This window comes from Rhinopithecus roxellana, chromosome 2 (assembly GCF_007565055.1).
Source record: "Rhinopithecus roxellana isolate Shanxi Qingling chromosome 2, ASM756505v1, whole genome shotgun sequence".
In the NCBI taxonomy this organism is placed as follows: Eukaryota; Metazoa; Chordata; class Mammalia; order Primates; family Cercopithecidae; genus Rhinopithecus; species Rhinopithecus roxellana.
The window spans coordinates 152,682,197-152,696,122 of record NC_044550.1 but is presented as its reverse complement, the minus strand read 5'-3'; the positions used below and the strand labels follow the sequence as shown (position 1 = coordinate 152,696,122).

Genomic DNA, 13,926 nt, shown 5'->3' with positions numbered 1-13,926 from the left:
AAACATGATTAAATGTGCTTAAAAAAATCAAAGCCTTCTGTCTGGGTTTTGAATCTCTTCCAGATTTATAACTGCTTAATATTATATATGTCATGCTGATTTTCTTTTGGTTCAATCATGTCAACTGAGATTCTTTCAAAGAAAAAAAAGGATTATAAAAAAAGAATTATTTTTCCACCACATTAAGACTTTAAGAAATTTATCAAGATATTGATCAAGAGCATTTTACTTTTAAAATTCTTTGCTGGAGCTGCTAGGTGGAGTGGATACCCAGAAGGAGAAGCGAGGGAGATCTCAGGGCAGGCAGAGAATCAAAGTGAAAGTCAATTTGAGTAAGTTCTCCTTGGGCTAGCGTGCACACACTGGACTCTTTTAGCGTGCACACACTGGACTCTTTAATTGCCTTTGTTTTTATGGAGAATGTACTCTCCAATGGGACTTAGTTGAGAATGCTGTGCTCTGTACTAAGAATCTTTGAGAGACTAAGCAGCAGAAGAGAAAATGCTCCCGTATAGATGACCTGAATACTTAACAAGCAGTAAATAACAACAGCTACACATATTGTCCATTTACTATGTCCTTGTACTCAGCTTGGAATTTCATTATTTTCCATAAAGCCCAGTGATTTTAGTGTGATTGTGTCCACTTTAAAGATGAATAAACTGATGGTCTAGGAGGTTAAATAACTGGGCCCAAGGTCAAGCAAGGACATGGTTTGTCTAAACTTTGAATAAGATCTGTTTGGTTCTTGCTTTTGACTACACCAAAAACCTGACAGATGGACTTGCAGTTGGAAACTGGGTTAATATCCTATTTCTAAAATCTTCTACTGCTTAGTTTCCCTATTCTTAGAGGAGGTCTTTTTTTGGAAGCCTAGTAAACTGCTCCTCCTAATGCCTTTCACTCATGAATGATGCAGCTGCCCAAATCAGAAACCTGAAAGTTATTCCAATGCTCCCGTTTTCTCAGCTGGCACATGGATAAATCCAAGTTCTAGAGATTCCACTCCTTCGATTTCCCTGTAATCCACCTTCTTTAGCTCTGCATCCATGACTGCAGTTCAGAGTGTGCCATTTTGCAGTGCTACTTATAGCAGCCTCCTAACTGGCGTCTCTGCCTCCAGTCTTGCCCCCTCCAGTTCACTTCCCAAGAATGCTTTCATTCCCAACGGTGATTTAAAAAAAAAAAAAAAAAAGTGTAATGAATCCTGTTCATTTGCTACTAAAAAATGTTCACCCTCTTTTCATTACTTCAAGATGAAGTTCAAGTTTCCTAATATTCCTTATAATGACTTCACTGATTTGGTTTTATCTTTCCAGGATCATTTATTATATAACATTCTCTGGATCAGGATTAGATTTGGTTACAAGTGACAGAAAAATGAAAATACCAGTGGTATAAACTATTAGAAAGCCGATTCTTTTTCTTTACATATAGGTGGTATCATTCAGTCACCCAGAATCCAAGTTCTTTCTAGATTATTTTTCCACTTCCTTCGCCATGTTGCTTCTATGTCATTGGCCGGGGTGGCTGCTGGAGATTGAGCTCTCGGATCCCCATGTTAACCCATGGAACAAAGGGAGGATCAAAGAAAGTCATGCCCTTCCCTTTTTTGATGGCATCCAAGAAGTTCCACTTAGGAACTCCCATTTCATTTCCATGTAACTTGGTCACATGGACACATCTGTTGCAAAAGAGATTGGGAAATGTAGTTATAGTTTTTGTCAACCATTTGTCCAACAACAAATTGGGGATCCTATTCTCAAGGAAACAGTGGATAAAATAAACTGGGGACAACTAATAGCCTCTGATACTTCCACCCTCAGCTGTTTGTAGTGGCCTGTGCTGAAGTGTCTGCCCTTGCTGTGCATCTCACTCCAGGACCTCCTGAAGAGCGCTGATCCTGCATTGTACATGTGGTTCTTCTCCTGTGCCTCCCCACCTGTCAGATAATTTCTTGAGGACATGGATGACTCTCTGGCACCGACAGTTCCAGGTTTTTATTTTTGTTTCTTTAAATAGAGCATTCTGTTTAGCTTAAATGTGGAAACATAACCATAGACGTCTGAGAATGTGAACACAGGTTATAATTCTGCACAAGAAACATGCATTGCAAGAGTCCACCAGCTGCTGAGTCAGAGGTCTGTTTGAGGAGGCGATACTTAAGGCCAGAATTAGGAGAAGGAGCAAGCCACATAACAATCTGGAGGAAGAGCCTTCTAGACAGAGAATTCATTAGGACAAAGGCCTTGAGGCAGGAAGAGCCTTTGCATTTTCAGAGCAGAAGGAAGCATTGTGGCTAGAGGGCAGAAGTGAGAGAGAGAGTGGAAGTGTGGTAGGTGGGGACAGACAGCGCATAAAGGCAGCACAGGGTGGAAGTTATAAGTACCAGCTCTGGGACAGAGCAGTTGGATGACACATGGTTCTACCACTTGCTAGCTGGAGGTCTGATTAAGTCACTTAGTCTCCCTGTGCCTCAGTTTTCCCATCTGTAAAATGGTTATAGACTAGTATTTCATAGACTGGTTGGTAGATTTCAATGAGTTAACACATACAAAGCCCTTAGAACAGCACCTGGGATGTGGTGAACACTCAATAGGTCCTCGGCACCTGCATTCTTGCTCCTGCTGATGTGCGTCTAGATTCTTGCTATGCCTCTCTTTCCAATATTGTATACCCAAATCTGGGCTCCTATCACCTTCCTGCTCTCTGCATTTAATTAGTTGCTTTCTCAGTGAGGGTTGGGTTTGACTGCATGTAAGAGAAAAGTCAGAATATATCAGGGTAAACATATAAAGCCAATTTTTTCTTTCAAGTAGAAATCCTGAGGCAGGCAGGTCACTCAGGGCTGAGATGGTGCCCTATGCACCTTAGAGACCCCTAGTTCCTCCATCTTACTTTTTAAAAAATTATCTTAGACTTTTGACTTAAGATAATTGCTGAAGTTTCAGCCATTGTGTCCGCATCTCAGAATGATAAAAACAGAAGGATGGAAGAACAAAAAGGCATGTCTGCTTTAAAAACTTTTCCTGAAGTCCCATCCTGCAAACTTTTGCCATCACATTGGACAGAATTATTTATTTACATGGCCAAACCTAGCTATAAGAAAGGCCGGCAAACGTAGTTTTCTTTTCCAGCCTGGTACATTGCAGTTCAGTTACTAAGAAAAAAGAGGAGGCTGGGTGCGATGGCTCACACCTATAATCCCAGCACTGTGAGAGGCCACTGTGGATTACCTGTGGTCAGGAGTTCGAGACCAGGCTGGCCAACATGGTGAAATGCTGCCTATACTAAAAATACAAAAATTAGCCAGGCATTGTGGTGCGCACCTGTAATCTCAGCTACTTGAGAGGCTGAGGCAGGAAAATGGCTTGAACCTAGAAGGCAGAAGTTGCAGTGAGCTGAGATCCTGCCACTGCACTCCAGCCTGGATGACAGAGCAAGATTTTGTCTCAAAAAAAAAAAAAAGAAAGAAAGAAAAAAGAAAAGGAAAATGTTTGTTGGAAGAGGCCCATCTCCTTTCTTCTTGCCTAATACCTAAACCAGACTCTCATTCTTTGTCTCCTAGGCCACTTCCAATGGGCTTTCTGCCTAAAGAGTTTTCATCTTCAACACATTTTCCACATAATGTGCTGTGGTTTGAACATGTGTGTCCCTGAAAAATTTATACATTGACACCTAATCCCCAATGAGATAGTATTATGAGGTGGGGCTTTTGGAGAAATCATTAAGTCGTGAAGTTAGAGCCCTCATGAATGGGATTATTGCCTTATGAAATAAGACTGAGGGAGCTTGTTTGCTCCTTCTGCCACATGAGGACACATAGAAGGCACTCTCTATAAGGAACAGGCCCTGACCAGACACTAAATCTGCTAGCACCTTGATCTTGGACTCCTCAGCCTCCAGAACTTTGAGCAATAAGTTTATGTTATTTATAAGCCACTCAGTATAAGGTATTTTGTTATAGCAGCCAGATGGACTAAGACAAGGAGCCTTCAACGGCTCCCATTTGTATCAAGCAGAGCTCATAAACTGCTGTCCGGAAAGCTGAATCCAACCCAAAGTCATAGTTTGATACTTTCACGGCATTTTGGAAAAAAAAAAGAATCAAACTAATTATCGAAATTTAACAAACCGAAAGTCGCTCTAAAAGCTTGCATGCTTGCATTTCTTTCTTTCAATAGCAGAAGTTCTGGATCCACATTTCAGAATGGCGATAATTAGCTGAGGCTGAATAATCACTCACTCCTTGGATAGGGCTTGAGATTTCTAGTTTGCCCAAATCCCCACTCTTCCTCTTACCTCACACCCAGGCCACTCCCCTAATTTACATTTTCCACCTGTCCCCTCAAGGCATTGACTTTCTGAGTCTTGACTTTATAAAATCGAAAACTCCTATTATCTGTTTAAGTCCCTTCCTTGATCTGGTCTTCACTTACTTCTCCAGCAAAACGTCCCACGATTCCCTTCATGTTCTCTGGGACCCAACACACTCCCCACACAACACCTCTCAACTGTAAGTTCTATGAGGCTCATGTCTGTTTTTTTAATCAATACATTCCCAGCACCTGTGACACTGTCTCACTCATAACAAATGCTCCATAATTAATTGTTAAATGAATCCGTGAACCAATACCTCTCTTTTGTTACCTCCCTGCCTTTGTTCCTGTTGTTCTCACTCCCTAAAATGATGGGGTGTTTTGTTTTGTTTTGTTTTGTTTTTAAGATACAGGGTTTTGCTCTATCACCCCAGGCTGGAGTGCAGTAGCTCTCCACACTAACCCTCCCAAGTTGCTGGGACTACAGGCATGTGCCACCATACCTGCTATTTTTAAATTTTTTTTTGTAGAGACAGGGGTCTTGCTTTGCTGCCCTGTGTGGTCTCAGGCTCCTGGCCTCAAGCAATCTTCCCACCTTGTCTTCCCACAGCACTGGAATTATAGGCACGAGGACCACACCTGGCCTAAAATGACCCTCTTAACATTCACATGGCAGGTACAAACCATCCAGAGTTCAACAACCCTCCTCAGTGAAGTCTGCCCTGACCTACTGTATGCTGGAAGTAACATTCTCCTTCTATGAACTCTTACAAAGTCTTAGTGCTTTTAGCAAAGCATGGACGTTCCAAGCCACATCCCTGATGGCCTACGTCTTTCACATTTTAGAAGAGAACTAGGTTAGGGAAGACTCGACAGGTCTGGAAAGTAAAATCCAACCTGACTCTGGTGGCTATGTTTGGAGGGAAATGAGAGAAAAAGAAGACAGGGGCTACTGAGGCAGTCCAAGCAAGAAATGATGGTACTTTTGGCCTGGGGGGTGGCAGGAAGGATGAAAAGAACTCCCTGGATCTGAGAGATTATTGGCACATGAGTTCATTGGGACTTGATGATATAATGAATGAGGTGGTAAAGGTGGAGGAAAGGGAGATTTCAAAGGAACTCTTTAATTGCTGGTTTATGCAAGAGATGAACTATCATCCCCTGAATGATAAAACACTTAAGGAGAACCAGCAGACAAGAGAGGAGAGTTTGTGCAGAAAAACTCCCGTTTTAAAAACCATCCGCTCTTGTGAGACTCATTCACTATCATGAGAACAGCCCAGGAAAAACCCGCCCACATGATTCAATCACCTCCCACCAAGTTTCTCCCATGACATGTTGGAATTGTGGGAGTTACAATTCAAGATGAGATTTGAGTGGGGACACAGCCAAACCATATCAAATGGCATTGGACAGTCAAAGAAGAGAGTGTTTCAAGATGGGAGGAGTGGTGTATTGCTGAGAGGTTAGTAAAGATGAGAACTGAACAATATCTATGATGTGGCATTATGTATGCCTTGAGAGCCTCTGAATGAGCCATTTCCGAAGGCTGCTAGGCCAGGCAGGAGGAAGCCTGCTGCAGGGTGTGGGTAAGGAGGAGAGGAAAGGGGACAATGCCCATGGCTATAGTACACCATAGCTGTGGTCAATGCTGGATTAGGGGAGGCAGATGTTAAGGGTCATTCCTGTGATGTGGCTAAAAAATATTTATTGGATTTAGCAGCCTGGAGCTCATGGTGTACTTAGGGAGAGGCATCCATTTGTGAGGAGTGCTAGGGTTGGAACCCAGGTGAGAGAGTTGGGGATTGGAAGAGAAGGAAGCAGAAACTGTGCCAATGATGTGGTGTTGTAATGAACATTGGCTGCACTCTGTTTTGCCTCTCTGCCTCCATTTGCACAAGTGCTTACTGGGAGTCCCAGTCACCCACCTCCTTCCCCAGCAAACTGGCTTACAGATGATGTCAAGGAAAAGAAACCATGGTGTGTGAAGAAATGCTTCAGCTTTTTTCTGTATCTCAATGCTAGTGAGTTCACTGGAATTTTTTAGGGGAGACCATACCCTGCCACTGCCCCCTGCACCACCTCACCCTGTGCTGGGTTTCTGCGTGTGTGCATGTGCGTGTGTGTGTGCACATACACATATGTATATTTAATGTCAAATTTGAGGTCTCCTACTGGTTTAAAGTATTTCAAAGAAACTTCTTTGCAGTCCAGGGACATCTCTGTGTGGTTTCTGAGAAGGATGAGGAGTTCAAGAAGTGAAGACTCTGTCATACATAAAAAGAAAACAATTTCACTGTGCAGTCCAGGAGAGACAAAGCAGTGTAGCATGTGGCTTCAGGATTCTGGCCAGCAGAGGTGAGTTAGAAAGACAGCTCTTAACCTTCACACTTATGTGTAACATTAGAGGACAAGCTATTCAGTTGGTGGTGAAAATGCAATGAAAGTAAATTTTGACAACTGCATTTTTTCCCCATCAAAGTCAATTTAACCTAATTTCCAGTGACTAAGTGTCTCATCCTATTTTCAAAATTCCATTGAATTTTTGGCAACTAGGTCTTATAACAAAGTTGAAAAAATTGAAATATTTTATTCGTCACCTGGGCTTCAGAGAGGCCTTGGAATTTCATTCCATCTTTCCTATATAACCAGCAATTGTCCAATAGCAATATAATGCAACCCACAAATTAATTTTAAATTTTCTAGTAGCCATATTAAAAAATGAAAAAGAAACAAGTAAGATTATTTTAAGAACATATTTTATTTAACCCAATATATCCAAAATATGACCATGTCAATGGGCAATTAATATTAAAGTTTATTAATGGGATACTTAACATTCTTCAGTTCATCCTACGTCTTTGAAACCTGGTATATATTTTACACATATGGCACATCTAATTCAGATGAGGCACATTTCAAGTGCTCAATAGCAGCACATGGCTAGTGGCTATCAATCATATTGAACATCGCAACTCGAAACAATCATAAAAAAGTCAGGTACAAAAAGAATCTCATCTAACTGGAAAATAGGGAGCTCATATTTACTGAACACCTATTAGGTGACAGCCACTGGGCTCTCATGTCATTTACTCCTCACCACAGTTCTGCCACGTAGATACTATTATCTACCTTTTTTATTTCTTTTTTTTTTTTTTTTTTTTTTTTTGAGACGGAGTCTCGATCTGTCGCCCAGGCTGGAGTGCAGTGGCCGGATCTCAGCTCACTGCAAGCTCCACCTCCCGGGTTCACGCCATTCTCCTGCCTCAGCCTCCCGAGTAGTTGGGACTACAGGCGCCCGCCACCTCGCCCAGCTAGTTTTTTGTATTTTTTGGTAGAGACGGGGTTTCACCGTGTTAGCCAGGATGGTCTCGATCTCCTGACCTCGTGATCCGCCCGTCTCGGCCTCCCAAAGTGCTGGGATTACAGGCTTGAGCCACCGCGCCCGGCCCTTTTTTATTTCTTTTTTCTTTCTGAGACAGGGTCTCACTCCATCACCCAGGATGGAGTGCAGTGGCATGATCACAGCTCACTGAAGCCTCAACCTCTGAGGCTTAAGTGATCCTCCCACCTCAGCCTCCCAAGTAGATGGGACCACAGGCATGCATGACTACTCCTGGCTAATTTTTAAATTTTTTGTAGCACTGGGGCTTCCTTATGTTGCTCAGGCTGGTCTTGAACTCCTGGGCTGAAGTGATCCTTCCATCTCGGCCTCCTAAAGCACTGGGTTTAAACATGTGAACCACTGCACCTGGTCTCTATCTTTCTTGTTGAGAGGGAAACCGAGGCTCCCTTCATCCCAAAACCAACTACACAAACAAGCCATTTTACCAAAGACCAGGGGATCCCAGGAAGCATGATATACCACAAATCAAATAGCTTAAAACCTGGTACTAGATTTTTCTGCAATCCTGTTGCCCTAATATTACATTCCTACTTCCTGAAAACTTTCCAGCCTCTTTCTCTCCAATTCTTTTTCTGCCAGTCTCCTTGTGTGCCCCCTCCCTCCTTCCTCCTCCTCACACCTCCCCCCCCCCTTTTTTTTTTGAGAGGAGCCAATACCCAATATTCCTCTTATTTTCTCATGTAAAATGGTACATCTTTTCCTTCCTGCTAGAGCTGCTCCAGATACTGGCATTTTCACAGATCTCCAACCCAAACACTTAGCAAAGTATTTTCCCAAGCACAGTTTCCCTCTTGAGAACAATCTCAGCCAGCAGTTAAGATAATAGTAATATCTCCTTCTGTCCAGAGCAGGGTCAGCAAACTTTTTCTGTAAAGGGTGAGATAGCAGATAATTTTGGCTTTCTAAGCCATAAGATCTCTGCCACAATGACTCAACTCCAAGTGTGGCCTTAGACCAGTTACTTTACTTCTCACAATCAAGTTTTCTTACCTATAAAAGAGAGTTAATGCATATTTCACAAAGGAGTTGTGTCTGTTCAGTGGGACAACATCTAAGACAGTCAGTGCAATGCCTGACACACACAAAAATATTGTTTTTCTTTCTTCTATTTTTCCACTTCAGAGAACAACTGATTGTAAAAAATATTGCATTAATCTGGGTTTAACTGTTTTAGTAATTCCTGAACAATAGCAATTGCAATTTAGATGATATTAAAGCAGGCAGACTATCACACAGAAAGGATTTAGAGATTCAAGCACATTGCTACATTTGCCAGTTGTTCTTTTGTTTATACGTAACATAAAACTAGGGCATACTGACTTTTGAAAAAAGAACATTTATTGGTTCACAAACCTAAAATTTCCTGGGTTAGGTTTTCGTATTTGGTGAGTCCAGGCACTCAAACCACGTCATTGGGAATCTGTGTTCTCTTCTTCCTCCTCTTGGCAGGACCTCCTTTGAATGATTTCCTTCTCAGGCAGATTATCCTCATGCAGTAGAAAATGCCCATGCCCTCAGGCCAAATCCCACCCAAAGCCTGTTTGTGTACAGCGTGGAAGCTAAGGAAAATATTTCCATTTTTAAAGGGTTATAAAAAATGCAAAGAAGACTATGTGACAGAGACAGAGATGTATGGATACCAAGCTGAAAATTATTATTATCTGGCCCTTTCTAGAAAATGTTTACTGACATCGCAGCTCCAGCGCACAAAGAACTCTTCTTGTCCATTTTTTTTTTCTGGTAGAAGACCCAAGATTGCTTTCCTGGGAGCTTCTTATTGTTTCTCCGTGCTGCCTTCTGGAATTTTTCTCATTTCTATATGTCTCAGGCACCAGACAGAACTGGATTAATGGTTTTACTGAGTCTCTCTCCAGCTGCCCTTGGATTTTAAATCTTAATTGCTATATTGTTTATTTTCAAAGTTCTATTTAGTACAATATGTTTAGTCTTTGCTATGGCTTCTTTGTCTCTCATTATTTCTTTCTTACCTTAATCACCTTAAACATTCTTATTTTATACTCCCTAGCCAAAGCTGAGTTTGGGGAGGGTTTATATCTTCTATTGATAGGTCTGCTGGCATTAGCTCATGTGTTTGGGGTTTTAAAAAATCTTGGATTGTGATTTCATCTTACATGGCATTTAAACATGGGAATCCCGGATCTCCAAGTTGGAGGGCATCTCTCTGTTGCTGCTTTTGACAGGAATTTTAGGAACGTCTAAAAACTGTTTCTACACTAATTTAACACCCAGGGGTCTCCTGTACCACAGAGGGAGTATAACTTTGAACCCCAAAGCTTGTGAAGGCAGGCCTGGAGTTTCAAAACTTTTCCCCAGTCAGAGCTCCCTCCAAGGAATGCAAGCTTCTCTGTCATTTCCTTTGGTCTTTTAGGGGAAGGAGGCCTTTCCCCGCTTTTCCTCTTTCACTAAGGGTAGCAACTTTACATGGGATATCAATTTTTCCTTCTGCCCCAGACTAACCATCAAATCCCAAACTTCTTGGTTTGTGAGATCATCAAATACCCCCAGGTGGCCCCAGCTTCAGTTTGCAGGTTATTCTCTGGTTTTAGTTTCCACTTCATTTTTGGCCCCTGGGATTTTCTTTTCTTTCTTTTGAGCTCAGTTGGGACATTTAAAGGGATGCCGGTTCTAGTTTATACTGCTTTTCCAGGTGTTTCATAGCAGGAGGGTTTCATGTAATGCAATCCACCACATTGCCCCAAATGGAAATTCCATTAGGCCTGTGAGACCCCATGTAAGACTATGCCAGCACCATGTGCCACCCACAGAGAGCTTCCTCTGCCACTTTTATCACCTAGAGTAGCACCTTGAGAGGTGCTCACAGGATGTGTGTTGGAGATGACCATTTGGGTGAGTTTCCAGGAAAGCACAGCAAAGCCTGCTGATAATGTGGTTTGTGTGAAGGTACCCAGTACAATCATATGCACACGGTGTAATGGCTCCTGCAGCATTGTGTGGGGCTTAAGAGTACGTGCTCTAGAATCAGACTATCTAGATTTAAATTTGGTTTCTTCTGCTTCCTAGTTGGGTATCCTTGGGCTAGCCACTTAACTCTTCTTTTCCCAGTATGTGAAATCAGGGTGATGATGGAACCTATCTCAGGGACTCATGGAAAAGAGTAGACGAGGTAATGTCTGCAAAGGGCCGGGCCTGCGTTGTGCTCTGATAAATCTCCGCCTTCGTTTGTTTCAGGGAAAGGAACTGGGCTAGACACAAGGTTGGGGTGGGGGCACAAAAGCCCATCAGGATAAACTCGCCCCTTCCCAGAAGTGAAAAAGTGAAGGAGGATGAGGAAAAGGCTGAGGTAACTAAAGAGAATACTGACCCAGTCCTCAGGAGGAAAAATAAAAATTAAGATTCTAACAAAGAATCTTTGGGCTGGGCGCAGTCACTCACACCTGTAATCCCAGCACTTTGGGAGGCCAAGGAGGGAGGATCGCTTAAGCCCAGGAGTTCAAGATCAGCCATGGCAACATAGAGAGACTCTGTCTCTACAAAATTAACAAAAGAGCCTAATGTTGTGGCGTGTATCTGTAATCCCAGCTACTCGGGAGGCTGAGGTGGTAGGATCACCTGAGCCTGGTAGGTTGAGACTTCAGTGAGCTGTGATTGCGACACTGCTCTCTAGCCTGGATGACAGAGCCAGTCCCTGTCAAAAAAAAGGAAGGGAGGAAGGAAAGAAGGAAGGAAGGAAGGAAGGAAGGAAGGAAGGAAGGAAGGAAGGAAGGAAGGAAGGAAGGAAGGAAGGAAGGAAAGGCTTTTTGAATTATAGAATTCGATGAGGATGACTTAAAGTTTGTGTGTGTTGATGTAAAAATAAACCCCACCAAAGGGTATTACGGGCTTCCACAAGCACAGAAATGTCACTGTTTATTATGGAGGCTGTGAGAAGAATGTGCAAAGCATATTGGCCTTCAATGGAGGTGAAGGTGGGAATAGGAGAGAGTCAGGGGTCCTTGAATCTCCATGATCCCCTTATGCTTCCATTAACTGCCTCTTACCTAATTCCTAAGTGGTCAGTATTGAAGTGCCATGCAATTGCCTTTGAAACTTCTGATGCCAGAAAATTCACTCTCAAAAGGAGAGCAAAAGATTATCAGAAGTTCCTAAACATTTTCAAGGGAAACTTGAGCTGATACAAAATGCAAAAAGGTCTGCAGAATTTTAATACATTTCTGGTACAGGCTAGAATTAGAATTCTTGAAAAGGTTTGTTTAAAGTATTTTTAAAACGTTTGGCTACAGGAGCAGTTATTTGTGCAAACACTATTTCTAACTGGATTGTGTGGTCCCCCAAGCCGGAGTGTGCAGACTAGGAAGTGGTCCTTTGGCTACTTCCTCCTGAGAAGTGGTTTGAACACTGGGAAATGTGTTTCTCCCTCAACAAGTGCTTATTCAGCAGCTTGAGTGGCAGAGAAAGGTGATCATGACCAGATATTAGCAACACTCCATTTAATTTTTTGAACAGTTGCCAACATTTCCAGGAGCAGCTATCTATGAGCTTTGAGTAAGGATTTTGTGACACTCAGTTAAATTCAGAGAAAAACTTGCTACAAAGTTAATCAGACGTTTTCACTGTTAAAAACATTTTTTTTTTTTCTGCACATGTCTTTGGGTACAAATAGAAAACAGTTCACACAAATTATTGTAATCTGTATGGTTCCTATACAAACACACTGAATATTTTAGTTTTTATTTTTTCTCTTCAGGATGCCAGTTCTCTACATCGTGACAACTTTGAATGTGATCATTGTATCACCTACTAAGTCGGGCTGAACTAGAAATTATGGCTAAAGTTCCAGAAAGTTCCAGAAAGCACATTTGGCCTTACAATAGATAATTACGAACTGCAAGAGCTGCGCATTTACTAAATGATATGCTCTGCCAAGGAGCAAGTTCCCCATCACAGAGAGCAGCAGAAGCCACCATTAGGAATGCTGCAGTGAATTTCTGAGTTGAGTATGGGGTTAAAACACAAGTCCCTAGGTTTAGTCCAATCTTAAAAATTCTATGATTTTATCTTTTAAAAATAATGTTTGCATAGTATTTTAAAGGTTTTAATTAACCTTACATACATGATCTCATTGATTCTTTTTTTAAAAAATGGAGGTCACTTTTTCCTGGCTTAAACAAATGAAAATAAATATAAACAATATAGACTTCTGAAGAAGGATGGCAGAATAGAGGCAAAATAGAGACTCTCCTCCCCCAACATCTAAAATATGAATAAAAATAATAAAAATCAACAATAACAACAACAAAAAAAAAGACACAAAAAAACAGCAACAGCAAGAACACAAGGAAATGGGAGCAACCTAATGTCATAGACTTCAAAAAGGGGAAGACAAAGAAAGGAAAGAGATTTTAGAAAAGTAGTTTCTAACTCTGTGCTCACTTTGGAAGCCTTGAATTATGAAAATATTGAAAAATCGAATCAAAAGCTATAAATCAGAAAAAAAAAATTAGCAGAGCATATTGTTTTCCCTAAATGCTTTAGGTTATAGAACAGGTTAATAAGAATATGAATTCAACATGGTGGGTCCCAAAGAGGAAATGAAACAAGAGAATGACCTGGAAAAGTGATTTTCTACTGTCCTATAGAAACAAATTAAAGACCAAAACAATATTATTTTTATTTTTTTTTAATTAAACTTTAATTCTAGGGTACATGTGCACAACGTGCAGGTTTGATACATAGGTATACATGTGCCATGTTGGTTTGCTGCACCCATCAACTCATCATTTACATTAGGTGTTTCTCCTAATGCTATCCCTCCCCCAGCCCCCTACCCCCTGACAGGCCCGGGTGTGTGATGTTCCCCCACTGTGTCCAAGTGTTTTCATTCAAAATGACATTATTATAGAATGGATAAATCATCAAAAAAAATCATCAAAAAAAAAAAAACTAAATAGACACAGCTCAAAATAAGCTTACAGACAGAAAAAATGCTTAAGATAAAGATAATGATTGCATGTGAAAAGCACAAAGCAATTTGAGCCTAGTTGTTAAGCCTGTTTGTAAAGAATCTCCAAATAGGACAGACAAAATATTCAAAGCTATAAAACAAAAAAATTGCTCTGACAAATGCAGAAACGAATCTGCAGATTGAAAGAGCACACCATGACCCAAGAAAAACAAATACTAAATGATCAGCACTGAGACATATCCCCATTAATTTATCAA

At 41.4% G+C, this 13,926-nt stretch overlaps 1 long non-coding RNA gene across 1 annotated transcript in view; it reads left to right on the top strand.

Moving 5' to 3' along the window:
• The window catches only part of LOC104660136, a 39,391-nt gene extending 25,757 nt beyond the window's left edge, over positions 1-13,634 (top strand). The window contains exons 2-3 of the long non-coding RNA XR_747673.1: positions 1,827-1,996; positions 12,452-13,634. This is a non-coding gene — a long non-coding RNA (uncharacterized LOC104660136). The remainder of the gene's footprint in view (positions 1-1,826; positions 1,997-12,451) is intronic.
• The last annotated feature ends 292 nt before the right edge of the window (positions 13,635-13,926 follow it).